The sequence below is a fragment of the Amblyraja radiata genome, chromosome 37 (assembly GCF_010909765.2).
Source record: "Amblyraja radiata isolate CabotCenter1 chromosome 37, sAmbRad1.1.pri, whole genome shotgun sequence".
Classification (NCBI taxonomy): domain Eukaryota; kingdom Metazoa; phylum Chordata; class Chondrichthyes; order Rajiformes; family Rajidae; genus Amblyraja; species Amblyraja radiata.
The window spans coordinates 20,660,588-20,678,883 of NC_045992.1; the positions used below are offsets into that span (position 1 = coordinate 20,660,588).

General features: G+C 49.5%; 1 non-coding gene across 1 annotated transcript; it reads left to right on the forward strand.

The window, feature by feature from the left end:
* The first annotated feature begins 18,205 nt into the window (after nucleotides 1–18,205).
* On the forward strand, nucleotides 18,206–18,296 carry trnar-ucu. Its single transcript is given in 2 exon segments — nucleotides 18,206–18,242; nucleotides 18,261–18,296. It is a non-coding gene; the product is annotated as a tRNA-Arg (tRNA).

Below are 18,296 nucleotides of genomic sequence, written 5' to 3' on the forward strand. Positions count from 1 at the left end.
CGTCGGAAAAAATACGTGGCCAAAACGTGCCATCTGGGGGGGGTTCTCTATATACATATACCTCCTCAGAGTCCTGAGGCGGAGAGCCGCCACCTGGGTACGCACGCATACCAAGGACTGGCCACCCTCCTCTAACGGGAGACTCAGGACCGCTGCGGAAACCCAGTGCTTCCTATTTCCCCAAAAGAAGTCCACCAGCTTCTTCTGTAAAGCATTTACAAAAATGGAATGCGGGACAAGAGTAGCCAGCCGGTACCATAACATGGAGGCCACCAGCTGGTTTATGACCAACACCCTCCCCTGAAAAGAAAGAACTCCAAGCAGGCCTGACAAGCGCCCCAGCCTGGCAACCACTTTCGTCTCCAACTCCTGCCAGTTTGCCGTCCAAGCATCCTCAGTGGGACTCAGGTACACCCCCAGATAGAGGAGGTGCGTGGTGCTCCACGCAAACATTACCATCTCCTCTGCCAGGGAGTCCACCTGCCACTGACCCACTAAACGTCCAGAGCACTTGCTCCAATTAATCCTGGCAGAAGATGCGGCCGAGAATATCTTATGGCAATCACGCATCCTCCGCAGGTCACCAGGATCGATGAACATAAGGAGTACATCTTCGGCATATGCCGAAAGAACCAACTCCACCCCCGGGCCCGGTAGGGCCAGGCCTGTCAACCTCCTCCGAAGAAGACACAGGAACGGCTCCACACAGACCGCGTACAACTGACCTGACATGGGGCACCCCTGACGGACCCCCTCCCAAAATGAAAGGGAGCCAACAACGCACCATTAACTTTCACAAGGCACTCCACTGCAGCATACAAGAGGCGGACCCGGGCCACACAATGCGGTCCAAATCCGAACGCTTGCAACGTTCCGAAAAGGTATTCATGCTCTACCCTATCAACAGCCTTCTCCTGATCAAGAGACAGAAAAGCAGCTGACTGACCAGTTCCCTGTGCTAGATGAATCAGATCCCTAACCAGGTGGATGTTATCCTGAATGGACCGACCAAGGACTGTGTAGGACTGGCCATGGTGAATCAACTGAGACAGCACGGAGCCCAGGCGATTTGCCATCGCCCGTGCAAAAACTTTATACTCTGTGCATAGGAGAGAGACCGGGCGCCAGTTTTTCAACAGGCGGAGTTCCCCCTTCTTGGGCAGCAGGACAACAACTGATCTACGCCACGAGCGGGGCATCTCCCCGGTCGCCAGGCTCTCCCCCAGAACCAACATGTAATCACCCTCCAGGATACCCCAGAAGGCTCTTACAAACTCTACCGTCAGCCCATCCAGCCCGGGGGACTTACCCCTCCTGAGCTGATGCAATGCACGAGTCAACTCCTCCAAAGATAAAGGGCCATCAAGAAGATCGGCCACCTCCCTATCTATAATGGTACACTCTCCCACAGGTCCTGCTGAGCTTCCCCGCTGGCTCCACCTGCGGAGAACAGGGATCCATAAAAGGACCTGACCAAGGCACTAATCCTCTCTGGATCCGTGACAGAGGAGCCATCATCTGCTAGCAGCTCCACGAGCTGTTTGCGGGCTCCCCGCCCTTTCTCCAGAGAGAAAAAGAAAGGCGAAGCTCGATCCAGATCGTGCAGCATCTGGACCCGCGCCCTCACATAAGCGCCTCGGGACCGCTCAAGTTGCAGGTACCTCAAGGCTTCCTTCTTCTTATGAAACACACCCCATTCGCAAGAGTCACCTCCAACCTGACCCAGGCGAGACTCTGCGTCCATCAGCTCCCTCTCAAGCTTCTCTACCGCTGAGTCCCGCCGCCCGGTCGACCCCCACGTGTATTCCTTACAAAAAATACGGATGTGAGCTTTCCCCACATCCCACCACTGCCTAAGGGAAGAGAAGCACCTCTGCCTCTCTCTCTACCTGACCCAATACCGACTGAATGACTCCCGGAAACACCGATCCTCCAGCAGCCGGTTATTAAAGTGCCAGTCCGCAGACCCGGCCCGAGCGCACGCTGGATTAAAATCCGCACGCACCAGACAGTGGTCCGAGCATGGCACCAGCTGCATTGAGGCCGCTGAGACACGGGAAACAAAAGCTCGGGAGATATATATTCGATCAATGCGGGAACCACCGCCATCAGACCTCCGCGAAAAAGCAGTGGAGTCTTGGTTGAGGTCCCGCCACGCATCAACCAACTCAAAAGAATCAATCAACCCTCTCAGCTTCTTCGCTACAGCAGGGGCACACTGAGTACCAGAACTATCTCGCACCTCAAGTGTGCAGTTAAAGTCCCCCCCAAGGAAGACACACTCTCCCCGATCAATAGTGCTCAACAGAGCACTCACCTCCTGAAGTAGGCCGGCCTGCATCGTGCCGGAGCTGGGGGCATACACGTTAATGAAATGCAACGGCGTGCCATCCAGGCTCACGGCCAGATGGAGCAAACTTCCTGGCACAACTTCTTGCACTTTTAAAATATTCGGCAGGATATTCTGAGCCAACAGAATGGCCACCCCACTAGAATTTGAGCTAAGATGACTCATATAGACCTCACCTTCCCACTCCAATCTCCAGGTGGGTTCATCACTGACAACAGTATGCGTCTCCTGCAGAAAACACACTGCTAATTTCCCCTCCCTAAGGACCGATAAAAGCTGGAATCTGCGATAACTCGCTCTACACCCGTTTAAGTTTAGGGTAACTAACGTGAATGCACTGGTACATTAAATTGAAATCCTCATACTTCTCCTCCTGGGCTCTGTAGCCCTCTCTCTTAGGAGCTCCAAAAAGCCACTAAGCTGGCAATGCTCAGAGCCAGGAAGTTCACTATCCTTGGTGGCAAGGATAGCCTCGAGAGCTTCAACTAAGGCCGACAGATCAGCCCACCGTCTCTTAGCAGCATCAATCTTTTTCTTGTTGGTACGGCTTGTTTTTAAAAACTCCCGCACCTCACAGATAACAATTGCATGAGACTCGTCCTTGATTCCTGGGCTATCGGCCAGGTTACTCGCACCTGACACAACACGCTCAGCATCACAAAGGTCATTTTCAGACGTCGAAAGCCCAGAGCGCTCTGGAATTTCGCTAACCCCTTCACACAAACTGGCCCCATCACTCTCCCCCTCCTCCGACATGTCACCGCCCCCAGGATGAATGCCGGGGAAGGATCCCGAATCCCCTATCCGCATCACGCAGCCCACTGACTGGCTGGGCTCCTGCGCTCTGTCCTCGCCCTCCACATCTTGGCCTGGGGAAGAGAAAACAAGAGGCACCCCCAGGGTATGTGGTAAACTGGCACCCCCAGAATCCACCAGTCTTTTTTCTCTCCCCTGCCAACTCAGCCGGCAGTACAATACACTCCTCGGCACCTCCACTGGCTCCAATATTGAGCACTGATTGGTACACCATTCCCCCCGGCGCCCCTCCCTCGGGCTGATTCTGCTCATCCCCCGTCTCAGGATCCACACTACCAGGGGAGCTTGCCCCACCCTCCTGCGTGCTAACACCCTTAGTAGGCCTCTGAAACGAGGGGACCTCCTCCGACCCAGAGGACGCACCCCCAGGGGAGCCAAGATCAACACACGATGAGATACCTCCCTCGGAGGGCCCCTGAGACGAAAGGACCTCCCCCCGCATAGAGGACACAGCTCCAGAGGGGTCTACCCCGTCACCTGACCCTGTGGTACCCTCGAGAGATCTCTGAAGCGGAGGCTCAACCTCCGACCCAGAAGACGTCATTTCCTGACCTCCAACCACATCGGTGGTGGGAAGGACTGGTAAACTACACCTCCCTTACTTTGGACTCACGTACTTGCTCTTCCTCGCCAGGCCCAATCCTCCTTTTTGTCCCACTAGCATGCGGCGGCGTGGTGACTTCCATATGGAACGGGTCTTCCGCCTCCACACTACCCCCAGCCACTTTACCACCCGCACGTGTTACCTTCCCTACTCCCGTCAGAGCCACCTCAGCTCCTTGCTGGGCCACGGCAGTTTCACTCTGGACCTCCCTGGAGCTGACAGGCACCCCTTGGGTGATCTCCGCACTCGGCAGTTGCACACCCACCTGCTTTTGACTCGCTTGGGTAATCTTTTTCTGCTTATTCCTCTTCTTCTTCTGCTGCTCCCATTTCTCTCCACCCTCCCTCTGTGCCTCACCTTCAGCCACCCCCACAGGTTCAAGATGTAGCGGGCGGGGGCCCTCGCTGCCCCGGTTCCCCAAGGCGGAAACTGCAGACCCAGAAGGGCTATCCCCGCTGCCCCGGATCACCGAGGCAGAGCCAGCAGCCCCAGCCAGGTCAGCGATTCCACCCCGCCCCTCCGAGGCATGACGAGCCACCGCTGATGGGCCAGCAGTGCATTCCTGGGCCGCTGCGCTAGAAGTTCTGGCAGCGACCCCGTGATTAGGACATTCCCTACGGAGATTTCCATAACAACCCCACGCATGACACCGTGCCTTTCCCCAACTCCAACGCACGGTTCTAGGGAGACCCCTACACTCCACCTCGAAACTCCCCTCATTGCCTTCCCCCTCCCCCACCTTCACGAACACCCTCCTTTTGAAACTGAGAATCCCTTTTTCCTCCGGGTACCCCCCAGGGTGCATGAGCCTAAAGCACTTAGACCGCACCTTACCAATCTGAGACAGGTGTGGAATGAGTGTCGCATCCGGAATACATGTAGGGCAACTCCGCAGGAGAACCGATCTCACCCTGGACACCCATGGGTCCACCTGTATATGGACCCCACCCCCCACTGAAATCCCCCTCTCCACTACTGTGGCCAAAGCCTCCCGGTTCTTCAATATCATCTCAACCTTTCCCCTCTCGAGCTCGGAAGAGACAATAGCCCCCCTACCAAGAAGGGCATTCATAGCCTTCGTAATTGCTCCCCTGGACATCTGGGGCCCAGTTTCAACCGAGATACCAAAACTGTCCCAGTCCAAGTCAACATGAGGCTCATGTTCAGATGGCCTCGCTTCCTCTGCTGATGTCACTTCTGCGTAGCTCCTCGCCTTCGACCGCGCCCCCTCCATCGCCATCCGGGCAGAGGCACAAACCAGCTCCCGGCACTCCAGCAGGTCAGCAAATTAATTCTCAGGGACAGTCACAGTCCAAAGCAATCCTCAAAAAGAAAAGTCCTCCAGCTGAAGAAGGAAAGTTCCAAAACTCGTCCACGCCAAAAAGCCAGCTCGCCCTGTCTTGCCGAACGCCAAAGCACCTTCTTCACATTAAGCCAGGCAGCCGCACTGTGCAAAATGACTTTAGGGCAGAGAATCAGTGCCAAAAACACAGCAAATTCACCGAAACACTTCAAACCCTCGATATCCAGGCACTCTTGGCAGTCCGCCAATGACAGCCGCACCCTGCTCCCTCGACAATGTAGAAAATTATCAAGGGATTTTCACGTTAAATGGAGGAGTTTTTTTAAAGCATTGGACAGTTTCAACAGTCCAACAATAAGTTAGACTATGAAGCCCCTCTGCCTCTGTTCCTTTCCCAGCGACAGAATCCTTCAAAGGCTGCTTAAAACTTCTCAGCCACTGGAGCTGAGAAAGACACAGCAAGGAAAAGAAGAGAGAGAGAGAGAGAGAGAGAGAGAGAGAGAGAGCGCGAGGCGAGAGGAGATAGAGCGAAGACTGAAGGTCTTCGAGAGCGCGACTCGATCTCTCTCTCTCTCTCTCTCTCTCTCTCTCTCTCTCTCTCTCTCTCTCTCCTCCTCTCTCTCTCTCTCTCTCTCTCTCTCTCTCTCTCTCTCTCTCTCTCTCTCTCTCTCTCACACACAAACCAGCAGAGGTAGATGAGAATGTCTATCTATCTATCATAGAATCATAGAATCATAGAAAGTAGGTGCGAGAGTAGACCACCAGGTCCGTCGAGCCCGCACCGCCATTCACTCATGGCTGAACACTAAACAGACACACTTACCCATAAACAGTAGACACAAGACACAGAACACAAGACACTACCCTCCCCTTTATACCGCTATCACCCCTCTCCACTCCAAGAACCGCGTGATCTCCTGGGGGAGGCAAAAAACCGGATAAAAACCCAGGTCCAATTCGGGAAAAAAATCCGGGAAATTCCTCTCCGACCCCAATCCAGGCGATCGACACTTGTCCAGGAGATCACTCAGGTCTTACTATACTAACCATACCTAGGTCCATATCCCTGCCCTCTCCCCGTAGCCCCTTATCCCCTTGGCAGCTAAAAAACCATCTATTTTTGACTTAAATATATTTAACGTTTCTGCTTCCACTGCTCCCTGGGGCAGTGAATTCCACAAACTAACCACCCTCTGGGTGAAGAAGTTCTTCCTCATCTCAGTTTTAAAAGAGCCCCCCCTCACTCTGCAACTATGTCATCTATCTATCTATCTATCTATCTATCTATCTATCTATCTATCTATCTATCTATCTATCTATCTATCTATCTATCTATCTATCTATCTATCTATCTATCTATCTATCTATCTATCTATCTATCTATCTATCTATCTATCTATCTATCTATCTATCTATCTATCTATCTATCTATCTATCTATCTATCTATCTATCTATCTATCTATCTATCTATCTATCTATCTCTCTGTCTGTCTGTCTGTCTGTCTGTCTATCTATCTATCTATCTATCTATCTATCTATCTCTCTTTTTTTTCATTTCTTAAATTATTTTTTTTAAATTCCAAGACTTTATTCAACACATCAAATAATACAACAGATCACGTCATACACAAAACGAAATTACATTATTCCAAGTGTCATTATAGTACAACTTTACAATCATTATTCACAATACTCTCAACCCCACGCGGTGACCAGCGCCCACGGAATACCTCCAAAGTCCCCGTGAACACCGCATGTTCCCTCTCCAGGGACACACGTGCACGGACGTAGGCCCGAAAGAGGGGCAAGCAGCCGACTCTTGCCTGACCATCCATCGCCTGCTGCCGGGACCCGCGTATGGCCATCTTGGCCAGGCCCAGGAGTAGACCGACAGGTAGGTCCCACCCTCCCACTTGGCTCCCTCCACACCCTGTCTGTCTGTCTGTCTGTCTGTCTGTCTGTCTGTCTGTCTGTCTGTCTGTCTGTCTGTCTGTCTGTCTGTCTGTCTGTCTGTCTGTCTGTCTGTCTGTCTGTCTGTCTGTCTGTCTGTCTGTCTGTCTGTCTGTGTATCTGTCTATATGCCTGTCTGTGCATCTGCTCTCTGCCGATCTATCCGTCTAAACCGCGACTTCACAACCCCCCTCTTCCCTCCTCCCCTCCCACACATGAAGAGAAGTGGGGGGGGGGGGGGTGTGCTCGGGGATGAGGGGAAATTAACCGCGCCAACGCAGTTAGGGGCTATGGGTGAATGGTTGAATATTGCGTTGGGGGAACGGGTTCAATAGGGAAACGGGTGAGTGGTGGAATATTGCGTTGGGGTATAATATAAATCAATGATTTAGATGAAGGGATTCAAAGTAACATTAGCAAATTTGCAGATGACACAAAGCTGGGTGGCAGCGTGAACTGTGTGGAGGATGCTCTGAGAACGCAGGGTGATTTGGACAGGTTGGAGGAGTACGCAGATGTATGGCAGATAGAGTTTAATGTGGATAAATGTGAGGTTACCCGCTTTGGTATTAAATATGGGAAGTTAGATTACTATCTAAATGGCGTCAAGTTGGGGAAAGGGGAAGGACAATGGGATGTGGGTGTCCTTGTTCATCATATATGAAAGTAAGCATGCAGATACAACAGGCAGTGAAGAAAGCGAATGGCATGTTGGTCTTTATAAGAAGGGGCCGAGCATTGGAGCAAAGATGTCCTTTTGCAGTTGTACAGGGCCCTAGTGAGACCACACCTGGAGAGTTATGTGCTGTTTTGGTCCCCTAATTTGAGAAAGGGAGTGCAACGTAGGTTTACAAGGTTAACTTCCGGAATGGCGGGACTGTCGTATGCAGAGAGAATGGAGCGACTGGGCTTGAACACTATGGTGTTTCGAATGATGAGAGGTTATCTTATCGAAACAAATAAGATTGTTAAGGGTTTGGACACGCTAGAGGCATGAAACATGATTCCGATGTTGAGGGAGTCCTGAAGCAGGGGCCACTGTTTAAGAATAAGGGGTAAGCCGTTTTTCTCACAGAGAGTTGTGTGTCTGTGTAATTCTTTGCCTCATAGGGCGATGGAGGCCGGTTCTCTGGATACTTTTAAGAGAGAACTAGATAGGGATCTTAAATATAGGAGAGTCAGTGGTTATGCGGAGAAGGTAGGAACGCGTTACTGATTGCGAATGAGCAACCATGATCCCATTGAATGGCGGTACTGGCTCGAAGGGCAAAATGGCCTACTCCTGTACCTATTGTCGATTGTATATTGTCTATTGGAATGGGTTGCATTGGGGATCAGGCCTCCCGTGTGATTGGGACCCAACGGATCCCACTTGGTCTGTCTATCTAGTCTAGTCTAGTGTCTATCTATCCAGTATTTATCTTGTCTAGTCGAGTACATAACTAAACCTCTCGTCTTGTGCTCTTCCGGCTTGCGTGTGTTTTCTATTTGCGCAAAAACGGTACAGGCTAGCGCTACAATTTGTCGCCACGTCAATCACCATTAGAGAAATGGTGATTAAGGTGGCGAAAAATTGTAGCGCTATCGTGTTCACGTGCAACACGTGTTGTTCCGATCGATGACATAGTTTAAAATATATCTGTCTATTATTATATAAAACTCTCGTGCCGTCCGTCCGGCTGCCGTCCGGCTGCCTTTCTGCCTTTTGATTTGTTCCCATCGTGTGATGTCACAATGCCCAATGCTCGCAGATGTCCAATCGGGATGGAGCCATTTACATATGCCTTTGCACCAGCCCCAGCTGGGATGTCAGGACTTCATATGAAGAAAGACTGGATAGACTCGGCTTGTACTCGCTAGAATTTAGAAGTTTGAGGGGTGATTTTATAGAATATGTTTCTATGTTTCCCAATCCTCACCCCTCTCCCTCTCCCAACCATCCCTCTCTCCCCCACCCCCGTTCACCCGACCGCAAAAAGGCAGCCCCCCACCCCGGAACAGAGCTCGGGAAAGCGGCAACCACCGAGGAAAGACCCACCCAAACTTCCAAGGCTACCCGGTCACCCATCCTCCCTCCACACTCTTTCCCCTCTCTCCTCCCACCCTTCTTCCCCTCCCTCCCTCCTCCCCTCCCTCCCCATCCCTCCCCTACCACACATCTCTCTCCCCATGCCCCTCTCTCACCCCCTCCCCCCTCTCCTTTCCCTCCCAAAATTGACCCGTTTACTCCTCCTCCTCTACCCTCCCTCCCCTCTTCTCACCCCCCCCCCCCCCTGCGTGTTTGGGGTGTGGTTAATGTGAGTGTGTTGCCGCAGGCCCCCCCCCCCCCCCCCCCCCCATATTTCAAAAATAAACTGGCTTCTCACCCATAGAAGCAGCCATTTCGGTCGACATTTCACTTTTCATTCCAACTATCCACTCCTCATTAGATTTCGTTATGTTTATGTCCACATTTCTCATTAAATCCTTCGCCCCCCCCCCCCCCTCTCACTCATTTTGTCGCCTCCTGCTGGCCAGCGACCATAACGGCTGCTGGCGTCCGCAACTCGCCTCAAAGACGCCATTTAAAACCAGTCGCACTGCTCATTCCTGAGCCGCTTGAGTTGGAGGACCACGTCTCCCGTGGGGGCTACGGGTAGGGTACGGATGCGTTGGGCGTTAACGCTAGTTAAATATTAAATATCTTAAAATTATCACTGCGCAGGCGCGGCTCATTTCCCTTCATCCCTGAGCATTCACTCCGCCAGCTCTTCATTCTCCCTCTTCTTTCTGTGGAGAATCGCACCTGCCCTCCCCCGCTGCTGCTCCGGCGTCGAGAGGGGTAAACGACAACCACTGGAAAAGACGAGAGGCTCAACAGACGGTTGCCGGCCCGCCGAGATCGCTCCGTGACCTGTGAAAATGCCGAGGGATTCGGTCACACTCCATGTGGGGAGTGACCGGTGCGATTCTCCCCAGTTCCGGAGCTCCGGCCTCAGTCGGTACAGCGACGGGAATCCATTAGTAGCGGTTCCCGCAAAGGAGCGGCAGTCCAAGGTTTGGATGGCAGGAGAGAGGGGGGAGGGGTGGACTGGGGAACGGGAGAGGGGTTATTCCCCCCGCGCCGGCTGCAAGTCCGGGGCCGCCACCGGACTGGGAAGGCACGTCCGGCCACCGTTTTGCATGGTCCAGTAGATAAGGGAGAACTAGTGTCGGTAACTCCAGTTGCAATTCAATAGCTGTTGCAGCGCGGCTGACCCGGTTCGATCCAATGTTTTTCTCCTGTGAGCTATGACCTGGGCGTGCGCATTCGGAATAGAAAACTCGCTTATTGGACATACATAAGACAAGATTGTGCCAAAACGTTTTCATTCAACATGCCACGATATTGGTTCACCGGTGCAGAAGAGAGATTCAAGAGACATGTATTGTCACATGCACCAATTGGTACAGTGACACACGTACATATGAAGGGATTTGAATACTTGTGAAATGGTAAGTGGGTGTCTGTGAGAATGGGTGTATGACATCACTTTGCAAGCTGCTGGACGTGGCTCCGCTAAGTCTGGAACTTTGCAGAAGTTTCATGAAGCTTCAGTACCTGTGACCCACTGGTTGTCACAAAGTCTGGGATTGTGCAGGCGCTCCAGAACACTGACGCTTTTTGCATGCTTCCAGAAATGTAGCCTGGACTTGGAAGTGTCTTATTGCCGTAAAGATGTTTGAACTTTGTTTCTGTTTCCCCCCACCATCGCCCATGATTTGTTGCCTTCAATGGTATGTTTTTCTAGGTACTAAGATGTTTCCATTTTGTTGCTACGTGTGAAGATGTTTGCAGGTACTGTTATATGATTGGGCCAAGGAGTTGTCACTCCATGTACCTTCTCTCCGGTATCGGTGATTGGGAATGTTGGGGCTGCCTCCCCATGTATTGTCATCAAACAGAAAGACTGTCTCAAAATCACTTAAAGTGGAGACATAGAAACATAGAAATTAGGTGCAGGAGTAGGCCATTCGGCCCTTCGAGCCTGCACCGCCATTCAATATGATCATGGCTGATCATCCAACTCAGTATCCCGTACCTGCCTTCTCTCCATACCCTCTGATCCCCTTAGCCACAAGGGCAACATCTAACTCCCTCTTAAATATAGCCAATGAACTGGCCTCGACTACCCTCTGTGGCAGAGAGTTCCAGAGATTAACCACTCTCTGTGTGAAAAAAGTTCTTCTCATCTCGGTTTTAAAGGATTTCCCCCTTATCCATAAGCTGTGACCCATTGTCCTGGACTTCCCCAACATCGGGAGCAATCTTCCTGCATCTAGCCTGTCCAACCCCTTAAGAATTTTGTAAGTTTCTATAAGATCCCCTCTCAATCTCCTAAATTCTAGAGAATATAAACCAAGTCTATCCAGTCTTTCTTCATAAGACAGTCCTGACATCCCAGGAATCAGTCTGGTGAACCTTCTCTGCACTCCCTCTATGGCAATAATGTCCTTCCTCAGATTTGGAGACCAAAACTGTACGCAATACTCCAGGTGTGGTCTCACCAAGACCCTGTACAACTGCAGTAGAACCTCCCTGCTCCTATACTCAAATCCTTTTGCTATGAAAGCTAACATACCATTCGCTTTCTTCACTGCCTGCTGCACCTGCATGCCCACTTTCAATGACTGGTGTACCATGACACCCAGGTCTCGCTGCATCTCCCCTTTTCCTAGTCGGCCACCATTTAGATAATAGTCTGCTTTCCTGTTTTTGCCACCAAAATGGATAACCTCACATGTATCCACATTATACTGCATCTGCCAAACATTTGCCCACTCACCCAGCCTATCCAAGTCACCTTGCAGTCTCCTAGCATGCTCCTCACAGCTAACCCTGCCCCCCAGCTTAGTGTCATCCGCAAACTTGGAGATATTGCCTTCAATTCCCTCATCCAGATCATTAATATATATTGTAAATAGCTGGGGTCCCAGCACTGAGCCTTGCGGTACCCCACTAGTCACTGCCTGCCATTGTGAAAAGGACCCGTTTACTCCTACTCTTTGCTTCCTGTTTGCCAGCCAGTTCTCTATCCACATCAATACTGAACCCCCAATGCCGTGTGCTGTAAGTGTGTATACTAATCTCTTATGTGGGACCTTGTCGAAAGCCTTCTGGAAGTCCAGATACACCACATCCACTGGTTCTCCCCTATCCACGCTACTAGTTACATCCTCGAAGAATTCTATAAGATTCGTCAGACATGATTTACCTTTTGTAAATCCATGCTGACTTTGTCCAATGATTTCACCACTTTCCAAATGTGCTGCTATCCCATCTTTAATAACTGACTAGCAGTTTCCCCACTACCGATGTTAGACTAACTGGTCTGTAATTCCCCGTTTTCTCTCTCCCTCCCTTCTTAAAATGTGGGGTTACGTTTGCTACCCGCCCATCCTCAGGAACTACTCCAGAATCTAAAGGGTTTTGAAAGATTATTACTAATGCATCCACTATTTCTGGAGCTACTTCCTTAAGTACTCTGGGATGCAGCCTATCTGGCCCTGGGGATTTATCGGCCTTTAATCCATTCAATTTACCCAACACCACTTCCCGGCTAACCTGGATTTCACTCAATTCTTCCAACTCATTTGACCCACGGTCCCCTGCTATTTCCGGCAGATTATTTATGTCTTCCTAAGCGAAGACGGAACCAAAGTAGTTATTCAATTGGTCCGCCATATCCTTGTTCCCCATGATCAACTCACCTGTTTCTGACTGCAAGGGACCTACATTTGTTTTAACTAATCTCTTCACATATCTATAAAAACTTTTGCAGTCAGTTTTTATGTTCCCTGCCAGTTTTCTTTCATAATCTATTTTTCCTTTCCTAATTAAGCCCTTTGTCCTCCTCTGCTGGTCTCTGAATTTCTCCCAGTCCTCCGGTATGCTGATTTTTCTGGCTAATTTGTACGCATCATCCTTCGCTTTGATACTATCCCTGATTCCCCTTGTTATCCACGGATGCACTACCTTCCCTGATTTATTCTATTGCCAAACTGGGATGAACAATTTTTGTAGTTCATCCATGCAGTCTTTAAACGTCTTCCATTGCATATCCACCGTCAACCCTTTTAGAATTAATTTAGTCAATCTTGGCCAATTCACGTCTCATACGCTCAAAGTTACCTTTCTTTAAGTTCAGAACCATTGTTTCTGAATTAACAATGTCACTCTCCATCCTAATGAAGAACTCAACCATATTATGGTCACTCTTGCCCAAGGGGACACGTACAACAAGACTGCTAACTAACCCTTCCTCATTACGCAATACCCAGTCTAAAATAGCCTGCTCTCTCGTTGGTTCCTCTACATGTTGATTTAGATAACTATCCCGCATACATTCCAAGACATCCTCTTCCTCAGCACCCCTGCCAATTTGATTCACCCAATCTATATGTAGATTGAAGTCACCCATTATAACGGTTTTGCCTTTGTCGCACGCATTTCTAATTTCCTGTTTGATACCATCTCCAACTTCACTACTACTGTTAGGTGGGCTGTACACAACACCCACCAGCGTTTTCTGCCCCTTAGTGTTTCGCACCTCTACCCATACCGATTCCACATCCTCCAAACTAATGTCCTTCCTTTCCATTGCGTTCATCTCCTCTCTAATCAGCAACGCTACCCCACCTCCATTTCCTTTCTCTCTATCCTTCCTGAATATTGAATATCCCTGGTTGTTCAGCTCCCAGCCTTGGTCACCCTGGAGCCATGTCTCCGTGATCCCAACTATATCATAGTCATTAATAGCTATCTGCACAATCAACTCATCCACCTTATTACGAATGCTCCTTGCATTGAGACACAAAGCCTTCAGGCTTGTTTTTACAACACTCTTACCCCTTATACAATTATGTTGAAAAGTGGCCCTTTCTGATTTTTGCCCTGGTTTTGTCTGCCTGCCACTTTTACTTTTCACCTTGCTACCTATTCCTTCTACCCTCATTTTACACCCCTCTGTCTCTACGCTCACACATTTAAGAAACGCTTTCCCTTTAACTCCATCCTCCACTATCCCATTCGACGCACCACCCCCCTTATTCAGTTTAAAACCACCCGTGTAGCAGTGGCAAACCTGCCTGCCAGAATGCTGGTCCCCCACCTGTTAAGATGCAATCCGTCCCTTTTGTACAGTTCCCCCTTACCCCAAAACAGATCCCAGTGATCTAAGAATCTAAAGCCCTGCCCCGTGCACCAGTTCCTCAGCCACACGTTCAGGTCCCGTATCTCCCTGTTCCTGCTCTCGCCAGCACGAGGAACTGAAAGCAAACCGGAGATAACAACCCTGGAGGTCCTGCTTTTCAGCATTTTTCCGAGCTCTCTAAAGTCACGCTGCAGAATAGTCATCCCTTTCTTTCCGACATCGTTTGTGCCGACATGCACTACCACTTCCGGATGTTCACCATCGCCCTTGAGGATTTTCTGCACTCTGTCCGTGACATCCTGGATCCTGGCACCAGGAAGGCAGCACACCATCCTCGCATCCCGTCTGTTGCCGCAGAAACCCCTGTCGGTACCTCTCACAATGGAGTCTCCCACTACAATGGCGTTGCCTGCCTTAGGCCTTTTTGGTTTTGGCTCAACAGCCCTATTCGCATCGAAAGCCAGTCCGTCGCCCAGTGTAAACACGTCTTCTGTCCCGCCAGCTTCTAAGTGGGTGAACCTGTTCACAAGAGGTACAACACCCGGGTACGTTGGCATTCCATGCTTCCCTCCCGTTTTCACTGTCTCCCACCTTCTCTCTTCCAGTACCTTAGGTGTAACAATCGTACTGTAGGACTTGTCGAGGAACGACTCTGTTTCTCGGACGAACTGGAGGTCATCCACTTGCTTCTCCAGTTCCCCAACACGGCCCTTCGGGAGCTCTACCTGGATGCACTTCTCGCATTTGTAGCAGCCAGAGGCACTAGCGGTGTCCTTGACCTCCCACATACTGCAAGCATCGCACTGAATCAGCTTGCCTGACATTTCCTTCTTTCGTCTCCTCGCCGAAGACTCTCGAGCCAAAGACTCACACTTTTCTCACAGGGCACTCCCCTCACAAGGCCGCTCACTCACTGCCGCTCGCAAAGAGCAGTCTTGCTTAAATTGACTGATAAATTGCCTGATTTACCAATTTACAAACCAAATTCCTCAGTTTTCAACTGTTTTCCCAGCACTGACTTACTTCTCTCCTCCCACTTGGGCTAGAGCCAATCAGTCGTATCTCTTGCTAACCTCCTGCTGCTGTTGCTCCCAAAACTACAGCAGTTCTGAGTCAAGTCTGCCTGTCCTTGGCACCTACTTTAACTGTTTTCACTTCTCTCCTCCCACTTGGGCTAGAGCCAATCAGTCGTATCTCTTGCTAAGCTCCTGCTGCTGTTGCTCCCCAAAACTACAGCAGTTCTGAGTCAAGTCTGCCTGTCCTTGGCACCTACTTTAACTGTTTTCACTTCTCTCCTCCCACTTGGGCTAGAGCCAATCAGTCGTATCTCTTGCTAAACTCCTGCTGCTGTTGCTCCCAAAATCTACAGCAGTTCTGAGTCAAGTCTGCCTGTCCTTGGCACCTACTTTAACTGTTTTCACTTCTCTCCTCCCACTTGGGCTAGAGCCAATCAGTCGTATCTCTTGCTAAACTCCTGCTGCTGTTGCTCCCAAAACTACAACAGTTCTGAGTCAAGTCTGCCTGTCCTTGGCACCTACTTTAACTGTTTTCACTTCTCTCCTCCCACTTGGGCTAGAGCCAATCAGTCGTATCTCTTGCTAAACTCCTGCTGCTGTTGCTCCCAAAACTACAGCAGTTCTGAGTCTTGGCCCTTAGTCTCTGAGTCTCTGAGTCTGAGACCTTGGTTAGTCCCTTACGAAAATCGAACCAGTAATCCAATGTTTAGTTTCTCAGCATCAGGCGCGAGGATCTCATTAAATTAAAGGTAATTTCAATTAATGTTATTGTTTAATGCTGGGTATGTGACTTATTTTTCAATTTAAATATTAGTGGCGGTACGGAAATGTTACACTCACGAAAGTTACAAAAGTGGGCGCTATGTATTAAAAGGTTGAAGAGCACTGCACTAGACGATCACGGCCACCCTCTTCAGTTGTGTCCCAACCAAACTGTCAAAACATCTGTAGCTCACTCACTGATGCTCAATTGACCAACGTTAACCCAACGGTTCGCGATTTCCGGCCGCGGTTCCACAACGAGCTCATCCAGGATAGTCTGGAGGATGCCTCTCTCCTGTGCACTGCAAGGAAATATGGGAAAAAGCGTAGTGTTCATTTCACTCGTGATCGATAGAGAAGATATTTCATTTTTCGGTACTGACTGTGTTTCGAAGAGCTCCGTGACATAACTGCCGATGGTCCCACTCCTTCAACATTCTTCTCCATTGCATTTACTTTGCAAGCACCGGCGTAAGCCGAGTCAAACCACGCGTATCTTCAGTTTCTGGCCTCTGTAACTAAGGGGCAGCTTTTTTGATTGCTAATCATGTATAATTTACCTAGAACAGAGCTGCTTCGTATAGAATTGTAACCGAATGACGCGTTCATTTTATGAGAAATTTATCGTCATCTGTCACAATCCCACAGTGCGGTCGGAGCGCTCTCCTACAAGTTGGGCTTTGTTACCATTTACTCGACCTCTTTCTTTGCAATCTCGTAGTTTTGAACTATTTTCTCTTTCAGGACAGAACATATTTTCCTCCATTTATCACAACCAAACACATTAGTTCGCTGCTCCTTTCGGGACTTTTTTTTAGTTACCATGCGGTGGTCTGATATCTCCATCCTTTATCAGGGGATGTGATTCGCTTTTCTTCACCATTAGATTCGCTATCCCTTCTCAATCTTTTCCCGCCAATATTTGTATCAGAATCTTCGTTTATAGGAATTGTCGCCACAATTTCTTCACACAGAGATCTTAACAGCAGTTTAAATAAAAAATATAAAATTTTGGACATCAGTTAGGAATCGGGGATACACAGTGAGACGCGACTGACGATGTGTAGTTATCGCCCTTTCACCATGATGACATATTGAGTGCAACTCATTTCTCCCCACTGAGTCTGGGCTCTTTTGCACTTGAGGACTGATCGATTCCAGATTTAAAAGTCACCGTTTGTTCTACAAACCAGGCGACAGGTTTCATATCGCCGAAGATCCACACAAAATGCTGGAGTAACTCGGCGGGACAGGCAGCATCTCTGGAGAAAAGGAATGGGTGACGTTTCGGGTCGAGACCCTTCTTCAGACTGTGCCTGTACCGCCGATTTACTCCAGCATTTTGTTTCTACCTTCGATTTAAACCAGCATCTACAGTTCCTTCCTACACATTTCATATCCCCGATTTACCTTGGCATAGTGCGGATCAATATCAACAAAATAGGGTCGGTCAACATACTCGGCTGCCTTACTATGTATGTTGCCCCGGCACTGAATGTATGTTCCAGGGTATAATTATGTTTCTGCAGATACCCACACCGTCGGGTTACATCACGCTTAGTGTGAGTGCATCTCTGCCTAAGAAATTGCAGAGTTGTGGATGTGGCCCAGTCCATCACACGGACCGGTTTTTCCGCCGGTGACAATCTGCGCCACGTTGCCCTGGAATAGCATCCAGCATAATCAAAGATTTGCCCCACCCGGTCATTCCCACTTCTACTCGCTCCGGTCGGCCGAAGAAACAGAAGCTTAAAAGCGCGAACAACGAGACTCAATAACAACGTGTTTCCTTCAGATATTCGTCTTTTAAAAGGTTCTACCTTAAACTCGGGTATTGTCAGATTCACTTCTACTTTATTGGGGACGACGGACTTTGTCTCTGGAACTCTTTCAAATCAATGCACATAACGATATTCTTTACGCTGTACGTATTCCTTTGTTTACCCAAGTTCGGCGTGAATGTATCTGTGTACAGAATAACCTGATTTGATTAGACAAACAAAACAAAGCTTTGCACTGTAACTCGGCAATAAACATCTGCCTCAACCTATCCCTATCCTCGCAAAATCGTATTGAGGAATCTGGTGCTCCAATGATATGGGAATGTTGGAAATTATTTTGTCGCGTCTTCAGAGAAAGAATGAATGAGAGTGGTTGAGAATTTGATTTTAGACAAAGCGCTCTTTGTGGTACAGTAACTTTATCTATATATATTACAGCTGACGAGTATGGGCTCTGTAGCGCAATGGATAGCGTGTTGGACTTCTAATGATGCATAATTAAGTAATTCAAAGGTTGTGGGTTCGAGTCCCACCAGAGTCG